Genomic DNA, 17,232 nt, shown 5'->3' on the forward strand with positions numbered 1-17,232 from the left:
TAACAAAGGCAAGCATTCCAAATGCTAAAGCATTACATCCGAGATGGATACAGTGGGTTAATTCTCTTGCTGCAACAGACGTGGTATACAAATTTGATCCTAATTTAAAAACACAAGAATTTCTCCAATATGAATTTGAATGTACTCTGCCGACCAAAATCCTGCCTCTAGAACATTACGGCTGTATAATATATACGGACGGATCAGCACAACCCGCAGTTGGGGGTAAACAAGCTTACAGTGCTGCGTGCGCGATTGTTAAAGGTCGCTGGCACGAAGGAGAATTTAAACCACTGGTCACTAAAACGCAATCCCTAGGAGACTGTACAGCTCAGCGAGCTGAACTACTAGCATTTAAGATGGCGCCCCAAAATACAGATCGCGAATTCCCCACACTCATAGTGTGCAATTCATATTATTGCGTTCAGTCTTACAATGAATACTTGCAGATCTGGGTTCAGAACGGTTTTAAAGATGCAAAAGGTGGCACAATCAAGCATAAAACGCTTTGGGAACAAGTAGTTCTTTTACAAAAGGAACTACAAAAGACTCACGTGATACATACACTGAGTCATCAACGTGATGGCGTTCACGTTGCAGGGAATTCATTGGCTGATGAGGCAGCAAAGTCAGCTGTCCTAACGGCTTCCGTAGCTGCCATCACCCGGTCAAAAACAAAAATAGACAGCGAAATATTGCAGGCTGTCAGCGCTACAGAAAAAAATGCAATAAAAACACTCCCGAAAGGCTTTCCAGTAAAGTACTCATACATAACTCATGCGAATAACGTTCCATTTGCTCGAATCCCTGGAGTGGGGGATAGGGCAATTCCAAACATGGAATATAGGTTAGGACTCATTATAGCGGCACACGAAGGGCTTGCTTCTGTACATGCTGGCGTTTCAGCCACAGTATCATTATTAAAACAGAGATACTCGTGGCCACAAATGAGAAGACAAACTAGGAACTATGTTCTAGAATGTGAAATATGTCAAAGAATGAAGGTATCAACAGTGAAACGACCAGCACAGACGCCCCTTCTTATCTCAGATAAACCATTAGCCTGTGTTTACCTGGACCACTGCGGTCCCTTACAAAGGGACGGTAACTATAAATATATCATGGTCGCAGTGGATTCATGCACGAGATTCATTTGGATGTGGCCCCAGCGCTCGGCTGACGCCAGAACTGTTATAAAAGATTTGCGAGTCTTTATCGGCACATACGCAATTGGCATGCTACATTCTGACCAGGGTCCTGCGTTTAGCTCTCGAGCTTACAAAGAGGCCATGAACAGCATGGGCATTGCATTGCGGTACTCTTGTCCCTTTCATCCTGAGGGAAACGGAATTGTGGAAAGAAAAAACCGTGACATAAAGCAATCTATAACGGCAAAGGTATTAGGTTCGGGAGCTGGGTGGGTCAAACATTTAATAAGTGTCCAACGTAGTCTTAATAATCTGCCAAGAAATTCTCTGAGAGGTCTCAGTCCGTACGAACTATTGTTTGGGACTAGAATGTTAATCCGGGACCTCGATAGTCAAACTTCAGTGGTTAAAGAAAAATGCTTTGATATCAAAAATCGTTTGGCTATTTTACAGGACTTAAACGAAAAAAGAAAAGACCTGAGCAACATAAAGTTGTAGCAACAGCCAACAGCCACTGAAGAGAAACCACCTGTCCCAGCAAGGCCTGTCTGGATTCCAAAAATCGGGGATCTGGTCAGAGAAAAGATCACGGTAAAGAAGGAATTGGGCCTTCTTACAGAAAAGCAGTACCTGTCTTGTCTGTCAACGGGACAAGATCAGTGGTATTACCACCCCTTGCTGGTAAAAAGGAGAACCGAGTTGTATCCATCGACCTGGTTAAACCACAATCATGTGGCCGATAATAAGTAATAGGCCAAGTGGACTCCCAAGAAGTAGTAGAACACCAAAGTTTGCTACAAATACAGAGGTTCAAACTTTCACAATTGATAAACCTACAGTGAATCAACAAGGACTATGCAACAAAGCCATAGAACTTAAACCTCTTGAAACCCAAATCAAAATCTTACATCAAGAAACACCAGTCTACAATGATGTAACCACAGACTATGCTAATGAAACAAAGAAAATTCAAAAAGCAAAAAAGAATCCAGAAGCAATTGAAACAATTAACAGAACTGCATCAGGCTATTTCATCAACTTCGATGACTTCTCTGAGGATCCGAGCGAGCCTGAGGAACAGCCGACAACATCAAAGACTGTTAAAGACAAAACAAAGGTACTCTTTCACCAACTAAAAGAAACCTATCTGATTTCTCCATGGATTGAACTTTGGGTGGCACTAGGAGTATTCATCCTCATACTTTGGCTCATCATGGTACTATGCTTGGAACATTTCATTGAGGGAAAATATGTTACAATGGACACAGCAAGTCAGAATATCAACTTGGTCCTGAAACCACACAAGTCTTCACACATCGAGAAAAGAGAACTTACTTCAGTAAACTTCACAGCCAATCCTATACCCGGTGGGGTAGCATGGGACAAAACTGATTACGAAATCTATGGTCCGGTCGAGCTCCTGAAGTATCCTCATCAATTCAAGATTTCATTGAGTGACTTTGTAAAACCAAGCACATTCGCTGATGATTGGGACTTTGACAATATTAATGATATGATGTCAGATCTAGTGATGTCAGCTAAATTTACAGGACATGATTATTTACAAGGTTCATCTAATTATGACCAGATGTATTGTTATAACCACTATGGTAACCATTACCTGCATAAATCAGCTCAACCTAGAAATGTTTTAAATTATAACCAATGGGAACATTGTGCAACTCCACCAAAAGGAAGTTCAAAAACATTTTATGATAAATTTTCATACTTCTCAGGGTTTAACACAAGTGATGCAGAAACGTTTTATTTTAGACTGTTAAATAAGACAGGAATGAAAAACATGCTTACAAACACAAAATTAATCTATTCAGAGACATTTTTTGAAAAAATGAAAACATTTGGTTTTGATTTCTGGAACAATATTATTGAAACAAAAACGTTCTGGGGTACAAAAGATTGGCAAGTGCAAGGTATAGAATCATTATTTAGAGCCTGCATGATCCCAGACAAATTATATTTTTGAATGATACAATTCAACAGACAACCTGTCTTGGCCTAGCCAAAATTAAAGACTTAAACAAACCGTCTATTCCAAAACCAACACCCGACAGTAATAGCACTACAGATGTTGAGATAGACGTATCCCATATTTTGAACCAAAACAGAACACATCCTGATTGGAAAAAATGGTTGATCTGGCCCACAGACACAAATAACTGTCAAGATAGATTCCTGAACAAAAAACAGGGGTTCACAATAACCAGGCCAGACCCTAGATACTCCCAGAGACAACATCCAGGGATTATAACTACATACAGTGTAGGGAAACTCTGCCTCGAATGGCTACGAACATTCACACTGGCAGAAATTAAGCAACACTTGACTTTACTTAAAGAAGGTGCTGACTTGCGTGATTTCATTATGGGACCACGCAAACAGCGTCAAAAACGTTTCATAGCGGCCTCTATATATGCAGCTTACAACGAAGCTTGGAAAGTAACTCAAATTGAAACAGCAGAGAAAATACGGGAAATTGACCGTGTTAATTTGGAAAAATCGCTTTCTGTTGTGGACAATGGGTTAATGACTCTGTCTTCCAGAATATATTCACTGGACAGTATTGTATCATCTGCAATCGATATGATAGAACAAGACTTACTGATGTTACAACACGGTCAGTCCCAATTGCGTTCTATTGTACAGCTTGGCTGGACGTTACAAAATCTGCGTTCAGGCTACGTGCCTTGGCGTTTAATCAACACAGCGTCACTATTCACTATCTTTAACCTTACTGATACACAAATCAGCTTGGCACAAAAGGGTGCAGAGTATACAATTCTGAGCATTGAAAAACTTGAGAGATTACCATTGACAATGTCAGAGCGACCTGTCATTGAATGGATAATACATGGAATCATAACTATTCTGATAACGACTTTCTAATTTTGATACTGCCAGAAATATATACAGGCAGGCCAGTATGAAAGGTTGGGTAAAGGATACATTAAGTCAACATGGAACTTGCCTTATACACACACATGTTATAGTAATACAAGACAGAGTGTATTTCTTAGTGGTAACAATTGTGAAAAATCACTAAGTGGTATACTTCTGTGTCAGGGTATAAGTTTACATGGGGCCTGTGAGGGGACTTCAAATAACCTTTCATGTCACCAGCTCGGCACACCTGCAACAACAATAGAACCATTCTTTAGAAGACTTTCTAACGGGAGTTACATTCTAATTGTAGATCACAGATGTTGTGGCTTGCTGCCAGGAAAACCTTCTCTAGTAAGCGTGACTTCCATGGTCATTTGCTGTGAACGAGTATTGTTCCCGAATGACACTCCAAACAGGGAGGGAAAAATTTGGCCCAGTTTGAATATCTCTTGTATTCGAATTGATACTTTAAGCAGAATGAAGACTGTGCTCCTACAGACGCCAGTTCACTTGACGTCATCAAAAGAAACGTATGAACTCCAAGTTGCAAGGACAACGGGAGAGATACATGCATTGTTATCAACAAATTGCCCCCTACACTTCGCAGAAATGCTAAACGAAATCTTAAATATTTTTGATACAAATGGTATCGCGAGTGTATTTAAGACCATTTTTTCGGGACTGTTAACCCCATTCAAAGCAGTCCTGGGTATTTTTCCAAATTTCGTCCATTCCATCTTTGGCGGACTTCCTCTCCTGTTGGGACTCGTAGCAGGCATCCTATTTTTGCTACTCTTGCTTCGTTATGGCAAGCCATGTCACAGACAAGACTCCAGCAACAATGGAAGTAACGATCCTAGCTATACGCTATCGGGACCGCATAACTAAAGTCCTTGGATTAGCCCGGCTAAGAGATCTGAATATGACCTGGTTTCTTTCGTTCAGGCCCATATGGCAGAATTGTGTCTTACCTGTATTAAGATGCATGCTATGCGGCGAAGAATGCGTGTTGGACACCTGTCTTACACTACAATCAGAAGTACCATTGGATGCAGATACTTTGTTGGGTCCAGTAAAGGCTCATGCATTGTGCTGTCCCCAGCGGCTACCTATCCTGATGACGGCATTCGTGGAGACTTCACCACTACGATTGAAGGGTAGTGAAGTACAGGATGAGAGCAGCATCAACCAGGTACGACCTTCTGTAAACAGTACTGGTCTAAACATCACTGAAAGGGAACATGCGCATGACTGCATGGTAGCGACATTTTCCAACTTGGTCGAACTTTCACCAGAAGCAGTAGACTGTTTTTTCGAGAGTCTGTCTGAAATGATGTTTTCACCAGAACAGAGAGAATGACTTTAAGCAAGATTGCACACAGCGTTCCCTGAACTCTGAATTTGGCCTTCAGCTTTAAAAACAAAGCTACTGACAATTTTTTCCTTCCTCACTGAAAAACGAAAACTTTTTCCCAAACCCAAAATATTTACCTTTTGGCACTTATCTTCTGCTTAAAGTAGAACTATTCTTAGAGAACAGAGCTTCTATTTTTAGGAACTCTAGGGACAATACGTTACCTCAACCTCTAGCTTATGTACAAGTAATTGTATTTATATGTGATGAGATGGTCTTGCACCTTTTTTCTGTATTAAGAGCCATTTCATGTGTAATTTCGCAAATCATTCATGCTGATATATATGTGCATCTCTTTTTTGAATGATTATACTGCTTGAATGCATACAGTACCTATACTCATTTTTGTGTATTTCGCATATGCCATTTTTGAAAATGCAAAAAAAAAAAATGTATTTTGGGGTGGTTGGTTAAAACATGCACTATTAGTTATGTTTACTATTGCTTAGTTAGTAAATATGGACATAAAAACGTGGAGTGGGTGTAGTATGATTATCTAGGGACCTGTATCGATACTCCTATTTTCTGACCCTTGTCCGGTTATTATTCACTAAAGTCCATACAACGGCACAGAAACCCGTTTTCAGATTAAGTCATAGCACATGCTGTCACATTGAGCAAGCACTATTCCTCCAGCCCCCTAGAAAGCACACCGAGTTCTCTAAACAAACCAAGCATCCAGCAAACCTGGGAAATCCCCGCTGCTATTGTTTTGATTTTGTTCGAGAACTCCTGTAAAGAATGTAAGAACGACCAGTTCTTAATGACATCTTTAATTGACGTCTTATGTCCATCCTTACGTCAAACCCGGCACCTTTCAGGTATAAATATACCGACGCTGCCCTAAGCAAGGACACGGTGGTGATGAGCTTGGAGCAGTGACTACTTGCCGGAGAGCCCAGCTGATGCAGGAAGCCCACGGATGCTGCCCCTCCCTCCTGACGTGCTGAGAGAGACGCTGCCTTTTCTCCTGCCGAGAAATCCAGCTTCCAGCGTTTCCAACTTGCCCTTGCGGGTGATTGGGATACCGAGTCCTGAGACAGAGATACCAGCCCTCCTGCCTTCTAAATCCCAGGTACTGAACTGACTAACCCCTTACAGAGAATTCTTGAGTCAGATTCTAGGCAAAACAAACTTAACTTAAACTGCTACTTACTTACTCCCTCCCACGTATTAGGCTTAGGTCAGGTACACCGGGGTAGGCATAGTTAGAAGCACCAGTTGAGTACGATTAGTCAATGTATATATGGATGTATATCTTTTATCCATTTTAAAGTATCATATGGCTAAGAAACCAGATCAATGCTTTTACAGTATTATTTTATAATCCTGCTTTTACTGTATGCACTTTACTTAACCTTAAGTATTGCTACTGTAGCGATTCATTTCTCTTGTATGAGAAAAAGAGACTGATCAATAAATAACACCTTTTATTGAACACGCCCATCTCTTCTTTCTCTACAATCTGGTGGAACTAAGTATGCACGTACTGACTGAGTAAAATAGTTGTCTTTTGTTTTCACACGACTCTGGAGATATACTCTTGATTAGGGAGAGCAAAGTTGTCATGTTCTATGGTTGTCAGAAACTAAATCCCTTCTTGTCTATCCAGGGAGGTTCAACTCCTCCTCGCCTATTGGAGAAAGTTTCTAGTGAACTCTGAGCTAGCTGGCACACAAAACTTAAGTCTAATATCGTCAGTAGAAGACCTAGTTAACCTCTGTCCTACGTCTATACTATTGAATATATTATTCCAATGCGCAGAGCCTATTGGGATAATAGGAACTACACTACAAGGGGATATATTATTTTGGGAAGGTCCGTTGTCCTTTTTGCGCTGCCTCTGAGGTAGTAGAGGGGGAAGGGTCAGGAGGGGTGGTTGTAGTGGTAGTGGTGCTGGGTATTGTGATTTTGTTGGGTGTCAGCAGTGTAAAATTAGTACCTCTATCACATATTTCTCTTTAAATATGGGTGTGAGTTGGATGTAATTCACGCAGTACATAGTCGACGTCCTTACACTAGTTAAATGTTGATGTTAAATTGTTAGTGGGAAGTGGAACCATTGCCTGTTTTTTTAGGTAGAATTGCAGATTAGGTTTCCTGTTGAAGATATGAGGAAGTGCTCAACATTATAATTAGGAATTGTCATTTAAAAAATTCACTGAAAAAACCATAGGTTTCAAGCAAGTTATAGTTCGGAAATATCATTTAAAAAACCTTAGAAATTCACTGAAAAAGAACATAGGTTTCAGGGGTGTTATAGTTAGCTGGATATTTTACTCATACAAAACCATTGAAATTCCTCAATTATAGTTAGTTATACTAACTGTAACTCTCACACCCGCAATCCACTGGTGATGATGTCACATATTATATCATTTATGACATGACATCAGTGATGACATCACTGATGACATCTCAAATGACATCACTGATGACATCACTGATGAAATCATCCAGTGAATGTGGTTTGGTTTGTTATATAAATATATATTATATATATAGCAATCTGCATTTAAAAATCAGTGTATATATACCTATCTTGAGGGAGTATTTAGTAGCAGTGTGATTGACTGTTTACTTGAGTAATTTATAGTGTATCACTAAATATATTGGATAGTGACTAAACTGTGTGAATATCTGTATTACTTTGTCAGTTGTTGTCATCAGTGATGTCATTTGAGATGTCATCAGTGATGTCATGAATGATGTCACTGACCATGTCATGAGTGATGTAATATGTGACGTCATCAGCAGTGCGTTGCGGGTGCGCGAGTTATAGTTAGCTGAACTAACTATAACGGGGGAATTCAATGGTTTTGTATGAGTGAAAAGTCCAGCTAACTATAACATGTGTGAAACCTATGGCTTTTTCAGTGAATTTCTAATGTTTTTAAATGCTAATTCCTAACTATAACGTGGCTGAAACCTATGGTTTTTTCAGTGAATTTCAAAGGTTTTGTAAATGATCATTTTTAAATGTATTAATTGTTATATTTTTTTATACTGATTTACTACATTGTTTTAAAGTATTTATTTTTAGATATTTTATTTTTTAAATTACATTACATATTTTTAATATAAATTGAAATTTTTTTTAAAAAAAATATTGAAATTGTAATAATTTTTTCATTTTATTTTATATATTTTTTATTTATATATATTTTATATAGCAGGCACTGATATCCTATGGAAGGAAATTCAAGTTACTGGTAAGTACGGTTAAAATTACTTTTCAGGATCAGTACTGGACTGAAAGATGCAGCACTGAGGTCTCTCCTGATAACGGGTGAGTAAATCGGAATTCGTAGTTCGGCTGATTTTAGAGGACTTTTTTTAAAGTTCCAAAACTCCACACTTAGAAGAATTTCCAAGTGAAACCAGTCAATGTTAGCATATGGAAGGAAATTCAAGTTACTGAAAGTATGGTTAGAATTACTTTTCAGGATCAGTAGTGGGCTGAAAGATGCAGCACTGAGGTCCTTTCTGATAACAGGTGATTAAATCGTAATTCGTAGTTCGACTGAATATTTGTACGTTTCAAAAATAGACACTTTTCTGGTGAAAACCACACAATAGATTCCTATGGAAGGAAATACAAGTTACTGGTAAGTACGCTTAGATTTACTTTTCAGGGTGGGTACTGGGCTCAAAGATGCAGAACTGACATCTCTCGTGATAACAGGTGAGTAAATCGGAATTCGTAATTTGGCTGATTTTAGAGGAATAATTTGCACAATAGTGAAGGAAGGGGGCGGGGCCTAAGGTGGCATGTGTGCAAACACGCCCTGTGGCGTATTGTAAGTTGGGAAATTAATTCCTCTTCAATCCTGAGGTCCATGTGGGCCAACTAGCCCACCAGGTACCTCCTGTATGCGCCAGGTGGCTGCGTTGCAGAGAGGTGTTCAGAGGCCACAGCTCCTTTTTACAACACTCTGCAACGCAGCTCCGTGGCGCTTACTGGAGGTACCTGTTGGGCTAGTTGGCCCCTAGGGGACCTCTGGATTGAAGAGGAATTAATTCCCCAACTTAAAACGCGCCACAGGGCATGTTTGCACACATATCACCTCAAGCCCTGCCCCCTACCTTCACCACTGTGCAAACGCGCCCCATAGCGTGTTTTAAGTTGGCGGATTAACTCCTCTTGCATATTGGGGGTCCCTGGGGGCCAACTAGCCCACCAGGAACCTCCAGTATGCGCCAGGGGTCTGCATTGCAGAGAGGTGTAAAAAGGGGCATGGCCTCATTACACCTCTCTGCAACGCAGCCCCCTGGCGCGTTTCCAGAGGGCTAGGTTGGAAGCGGTCATTATGCTGAAAAGCACCCTTTCCTTAGTGCACAAAGCTGGCGCAAAAGTTTTGAGCTACGATATATATATATATATATATTCACTGAAAAAACCATAGGTTTCACACCAGTTATAGTTAGGAATTAGCATTTAAAAAACCTATTACATTCACTGAAAAAACCATAGGTTTCACACCAATTATAGTTAGCTGGAAGTTTTACTCGCATAAAACCATTGAAATTCCCACGTTATAGTTAGTTGGACTCACTATAACTTGCGAGTGCAATGCACTGCTGATGACGTCACTTATTACATCACTCATGACATGGTCATGGTGGTGTGAAACCTCTGTTTTTTTCAGTGAATTTAATAGGTTTTTTAAATGCTAATTCCTAACTATAACTGGTGTGAAACCTATGGTTTTTTCAGTGAATTTCAATGGTTTTTTAATAGCAAATCTCTATAGGTATGAAAAGTAATATTTTTTTATAACGAATTTTATATTGTATAATTATGTAAAAAATATGATTTAAAAAAAAAAAAATTATATTTTTTGCCCGGAGCGCTCCCGGGGCGCGTACCGGTGAACGCACGGGTAAGCGCAATGTTCTGGCGCGCCCCGGGGCGCGTACCAGTGAGCGTCCCGATAGCGCTATTGCCGCGAACGAAAACAACATCGTGACGTATCGCGCAGCCGCGTGATGCGTCATATGACGTACTGCGTAAGCGCACCCGGAAACACGCGATCGCATACGATCGCGCAACGTCTCGACTCGCTTACCCTACGCGCCCCGGGGCGCGGAGCGTAAGCGCGTTGGGTCATATGATCTGAAAATAACACTTTTCATTGGTGCAGATCAGTTTTGGTTTCCAAATGATGAAAGCCTGGATCATGTGACTTGAAAATAACACTTTTCATTGGTGCAGATCAGTTTTGGTTTCCAAATGATGAAAGCCTGGATCATGTGACTTGAAAATAACACTTTTCATTGGTCCAGAACAGTTTTGTTTTCCAAATGATGAAAGACCCTACCTTTTTTCTTTATTCTGACTTTGTCCTTTGACTGAGGAAGACCTGTTTTGAGTTCTATCTCTACTCTTTACTAGTATAAAATGGCTACAGTAGCAGCAACAGCTGGAGCACCTGCCCCACCACCACCACCACCATCTAAAAGACCATGAGAAGATTACATTGGTGGTCAAGAGGAAGAGGAGGAGGATGATGAAGAGGAGGCACAGACAAGGCAGTTCCTGCCTGAAGATAAACAGCCCTACAAACCTAAAGAGCACTTTGTATGGGAGTTCTACAAAATCCCTAGGGGTTTTAAAAAAGTCAACGCTGCAAAGGTAACTTGCTTGATTTGTGGTGCTGAGCTGTCTAGGGGGAACCCTACCAAAAAATATTCCTTCGGGAATCATACAATGATTCGCCACATGATGCGTTGGCATCCAAACAATTACTCTAATGCAGAGTTAAGGGACCTCTGCAGTAAACTACCCCCATCAACGTCTAGACCCTCAACATCAAAATAACCCACTCCATCGGGTCCGGGGGCAAGAGACACATTGGCTACTATTCAACCTAAGTTTGCCGATTACAAAATCATGTGCAAATATTGTAACAAGACACTTTGCTATGGTGAGCAAAGTATCGAACTTATCATGGTTACTGGTGATAACCATAAGTGTACAAGAAAACCCAAATTTTTCCTGATTTTTTTTTGCTCCAGTTGAGCCATTTACAATTCCCTGTTTTTTGTTTCTCCCCATAAAAAATACAAAAAAAATATAAAAGTGTTCAGAAAAGCCAAAAAAGTACAAAATGTTAAAAAAAACATTAAAAAAAATAAAAAACAACAAAAAGAAGAAAAAAACCAGTTCTTTTTAGAACTACCTTTACTTTATAAAAATAAACCTATATTTCTAAAGAATCTCTGTCAATCTTTTTTCTGCAAGGTACGCGTACCGGTACGTGGACCGGGGCGCGCACCGAGGCGCGCACCAAAAAAAAAGAAAAAAAAATTAATGAAGGAGTTAGCATGAGAGAAGAACACAAAGAGAGTAATGTTAAGAAAAAGAGAGCTAGAGGGAGAAACACAGAGGGATTGTTTATTACATAGTAAAAAACAGAGAAGGTGTAATAGGGTGAAAGTGAGAAAAGTAAAATGACTAAAGGAGCGAAAGAAAGGAAGAGAGAGGAAGAAGACTAAAGTAGAGATAGTAGGAGAATGTGAATGGGTGTTGAAAGAAAAAGAACGGACAGTAAAAAATGGAGAATGAAGGGTAGTGGCGGAACCGGGATAAATGAAGAACAGTGAAGGAGGGTGAGAAAAGACCAGTTAGTGTAAGTAAAGAGGGGTGAAAGAGGGTGAAAAATTGAATTAGGATAAGACATGGGGAGTGACAAAGAGAAAGAACAAAGAGAGTAAAGGAAACAGTGCCTGAATGGGTTTGAGTGAAACAGCAAAGAAAGGTAAGTAATGCAGTGTGTGTGACTTATAGGGATTCAGTGGGTGTAGGTCGGGATATGGGTGTCTAAGGTGTGTCTGTGGGTGTGGGTGTGTGGGGTGTTTCGATGTGGGTGGAGGTGAGGGTGTGTGAGATATCTGTGAGGGGTGTATGGGTGTGGGGGGTATGTGTGTGGGAAGTATGTGTGTGTATGGAATGTGTGTGTGTGTGTGTGAAGAGTGTGTGTGGGGGTGTGTGTGTGTATGAGGTGTGTGTGTAGTGTGTGTGTGGGGGGTGTATGTCAGAGGTGTGTGTATGTGTTGGGAGGGGGATGAGGTGTGTGTGTAGGAGTGAAGTAAATAATTAAGAAAAAGAGAATGAGTGAATAAGTAAAGGAAGGGAACAGAGGGTAAGTGAAGCAAAGAATGGGAACTGAAACAAGTTGAATATGAGAGGGGAAATAAGGAAAGGGGAGTAAATATGGAGAATAAGTGAGGTAAGCAGAGTAAAGAAACAGGAGTGAGGTTCGTTGAGAAAATATTAGTGAGGTTAAAACAAAGGGTGATGACAAACTACATTTTTTTAGTCACACTTACCATATAATAAATGTAACTTTAATTACTTTTTTTACTACACTTTGTATCTGTGAAAGAGAGAAGGAAAAATAAGTTATAATTAGTAAAATATGTAATTTAAATTAAAAGATACAAATGAAGAGGTTAAAAAGCATAACAGTGTATTTAGAAATAAAGTAAGAGTGAAGGACATAGAAAGGGAAATAAAGTAAGGTAGAAGGACAAAAAGAGAGAAAAAGAAATAGAAGGAGAGCAAATTAGTAAGAGTAAGGAATATAGATTCACTGACAGAGAGGAAGAGAAGAACAGAGAAATGAACTGAAGGTAAGAAAGATACTAAAACATGAAATGAAACAAACCAACAGCAAAGAAACTCAGTCTGCTTCCCAATCTGAGGTAAAACAGGTAACATGTTTGTAAAAGAATCAAATATTTTTATATAATTATGCACACACTATTTATTCCTTCTTAAAAATGTTAAAGCCATGGAGTTGCACTAAAATCGTTTTTCAATTACCATTTTAGGAACAGAACACAGGTCCTATATACAAGCATTCATTTTCACTACTGAAAGCCACTTTTGCGCTTACAGATACATCAGAAATACTGACTTATCTGTAAGTCCTAGAAACATGATGCATCATACATTAAATATAATGCATCATTGGTGTCACAAGGAGTGCACAGTTAAAAGTGACGCATCGCTGTTTTCATAAATAACGCTCTCAGTGTGCTTCCTAATCTGAGGTAACACAGGTGACATGATTGTGAAAGCTTCAAAATATTTTATTTAATCATGCACACACTTTTTATTCTTTCTCAAAAATGTAAAAGCTATTAATTTGCCCCAAAATCGATTTTTCAATAACATTTTAGAAACACAGTACAGGTCATATGTACAATCATTCCATTTCAGTACTGAAAAGTCACTATTTTACAAAATACATTTCCCATCTCTTGCAAACATTCCTACCAAGCATTACCCAAAAAATGAAACAAACCAACAGCAAGGAAACTCACTCTGCTTCCCAATCTGAGGTAAAACAGGTAACATGTTTGTAAAACAATCAAATATTTTTATATAATTATGCACACACTATTTATTCCTTCTTAAAAATGTTAAAGCCATGGATTTGCACTAAAATCGTTTTTCAATTACCATTTTAGGAACAGAACATAGGTCCTATGTACACGCATTCATGTTCACTACTGAAAGCCATTGATTTGCCCCAAAATCGTTTTTTGAATAACATTTTAGAAACAAAGCACAGGTCATATGTACAAGCATTCCAGGTCACTACTGAAACTTCACATTTTTACAAACTACAATTCCTCTTTCCAGCAACAACTTTTTATCAAGCATGTTCAAAAAACATGAAGAAAGTCACATTAAAAAAAACACAGAACAGTGTCAGATACACAAACCAATATTTCTTTAGCAGATCAAAAGGTATGTTCTCCAGGCACTGCAACCATTAACGGCACAGAAAACCTCTAATTCTACACACATATTCCTCATGGTAACCAATCAAAACTCTTCCCTCTCTATTTTCAAATCAACACCCTTCCTTCCCTCAGCCCTTTCTACCTGTTACCATAGCAACTCCCTCCTCACTGAGCTCCCAGGATTAAAAGTTTATTCTACAATGTTGCAAATGAACTCAGCAAGGATGTTTGACCTCTCAATACACCAGCTTATCCGGTGCAATGTTTCTTTAAATGACTTTTTCTTAACCATTCAAATTACTTCTTTCACAGAACAGAACCATGCACCCTAACTTTCATTTTTCAACTATCTGAATCCACCAATTATTGCTTGTGATTCAAGAGCACTGAAAGTCCACAGTTTGTTTTTTTTGCAAACTCCTACTGTTCCAATTTCCATTTCATTCCTACACTTCATCTGACTGCACCAGAACCTCCTCTCACCATGTACTCTGTCTGGATTATTGGACATAGCTACATTCACTGGGCTCAAAGGTATGCAGCTACCAGAAATTTTCACAACCTTGATTTACCAAATGTGCACATAAAATGGATTGGCCAAAGAGGATTGAGATGTCATCAATTGATACCATTGGTGAAAACCTTTCACCATCTGTCACACCCTGACCTTATAATTTTGCACTGTGGTGGAAATGACCTAGGCACTTTGACTGGGGTAGGTCTGGAAATGGTTTTAAAGGACACCTTTGGGCAATTGATGACACTTTTTCCACAAACTGCCTTGGTATATTCCAATATATGCCAAAGGCAGAAATGGAAGTGGTCCAACCAATTTTGTCCACAGATTGAGAAAGCAAGGAAACATGTGAATAAATCTGTTTCTGCTTACATGAGAGACTATGGAATGGGTTCAATATACAACAACAACTTGCGTTAAAACATGCAAGATATCTACAGAGGAGTTGGTGTGCACTTCTCAGATGAGGGGAATAGAATATTCCTCCTGAATTTAAGATTGTGCATTGGAACCTACTTGTAGGTACGTAATTCAGCCCCAGAACCCAAAAGCTCTTTTCAGGGCTACCCTACATCTGATCACTCACAATGATTATTTTACTCTAGCTTTTTTCACAAATTTTCACCAAAGTACGCTCCCCGGTACGCTTCCCGGTGCGGGTACCGGGCGCTCCCCCCCGACAAATCCCCCCCCCCCCGCGATTTTTTTTTTTTGCCTATATGGGCTTCCTAAGACCCCCTCAGAAAACCTAGAGGGTCAGGGAGTGCCTACCATGCCCCCTTATACCCATTCCCAATGTTGTTTGTCCTCCATTTTCTGTCTCAAATCTACCGAAACACAAAATGGAGGACTCCCGTAGCGCTGCCAGTACGCGTACCGGGGCGCGCACCAGGAAGCGCTCCCAAAAATGTTAAAAGTAAATTTACATAAAAACCACTGGAGACACTTTCACCAAATATAGAATAGGCCATACTACATACCAGTCCCTACCATTTTCCCACATTTGGTGGAATTCCATTGAGCCATTTGGCCTGTAGCCCTCTCTAAATATCCTGAGGTGAATTACTTGACAAAAACACATCTAAAGTGTTAGAATTTACAACCAATTAAAATGTTACTTTCATTTTCTACTATTATTTCATGGCATTTGATTGGTTATGTACATGAATATATATAAAGAAAGAGAGGGAAACACAGCCATTTTGACTACTACTTCCTGAAGTACATTTCAAAAGGATTTTCACTGAGAACTTAAACTTCTTTTTCAAAGGTGAGATGTTATTTTGAAAACTGAAGTATGTTGTGCACTTTAAGTTGATTTGGAAAACATTTTCTGATAGTTATATACTATCCCTCTGTAATAGTTATAGATTGAGATAGGCTTCTCTGTTATAGTTATGGATGGAGTTAGGCTTGTTTTCTATAATTATGAATTTACTTAGGCTTTATGATATACACTTCCAGCCTGATACCATACACTGCCCAAAGATAACTTCACTGTTAAAAAATCAAAACTACCTGTCTTAAACCCAACAGTGCCCTATCTCTACTGATATATTTATTTTTTATGCAAATTACAGCAAGAAAATGGAAGGAGAGCAGAATATTTCCTTCAGAATTGTTCTGGAGAACAACGCTGAAAATGTTATTGAAGACAATGATGACTTAGATTTCATGGATGAATCACGGGACTATGAATTAGTTCAATGTGTAGAAGCAGTAGATTCTCTGATTGAAAATGAGGACATTCCCGACAATGTGTTGTTAGAAGTTCCGTTAAATTTGGAAAAAGAATCAGAAAAATAAATTTATATTTAATAACCATAAATTGTTCAAGACATTATTCATTTTTATATGTAATTCATAAACTAGTACCAAATTGATTATAATGTAAATTCAAACTTATAGTATACTGTGCAACTTTTTTATGTTACATAGTAATTTTGCTCATAGTTACTTCCTTTCTCCCACTATATTATCTCCAATGTGTATTTAACATCTCTTTTTCATCTCCTGCCTCCATGTTCTTTCTGCTTTCCTGACAGACTATAATAGGGATTCCATATACCACAATAACTTCTGTAACAACATGCAAGACATCTACAGAAAAAAAGATGTACATTGAATTTAAGACTCTGCATTGGTACCTACATGTTGGTACTTAAATCACCCACACAACACAACAACTCTATTCAGAGCTACCCTACCTCTAAGCACTTTAAATTATTATTTTACTGTTTCACTGAGTTTTCCCCATGTGTGAGGGGGGAGGTGTGTGTGGGGGATGGTGGGGTGTCTCTGTGAAGTGTGTGTGTGTGTGTGTCTGGGGGGTGAGGTGTATAGGTGTGTGTAGGTGTGTGGGGTATGTGGGTGTGGGTGGCGGTGTAGGTGTGTAAGGTGTGTGTGTGGGTGTGGGTGTGTGGGGTGTTTGAGTGTAGGTGGAGGTGTGGGTGTGTGAGGTGTGTGTGGGAGGTGTGTGAGTGTGGGGGGTATGT

The sequence above is a fragment of the Lissotriton helveticus genome, chromosome 9, assembly GCF_964261635.1.
Source record: "Lissotriton helveticus chromosome 9, aLisHel1.1, whole genome shotgun sequence".
NCBI classification, from domain to species: Eukaryota; Metazoa; Chordata; class Amphibia; order Caudata; family Salamandridae; genus Lissotriton; species Lissotriton helveticus.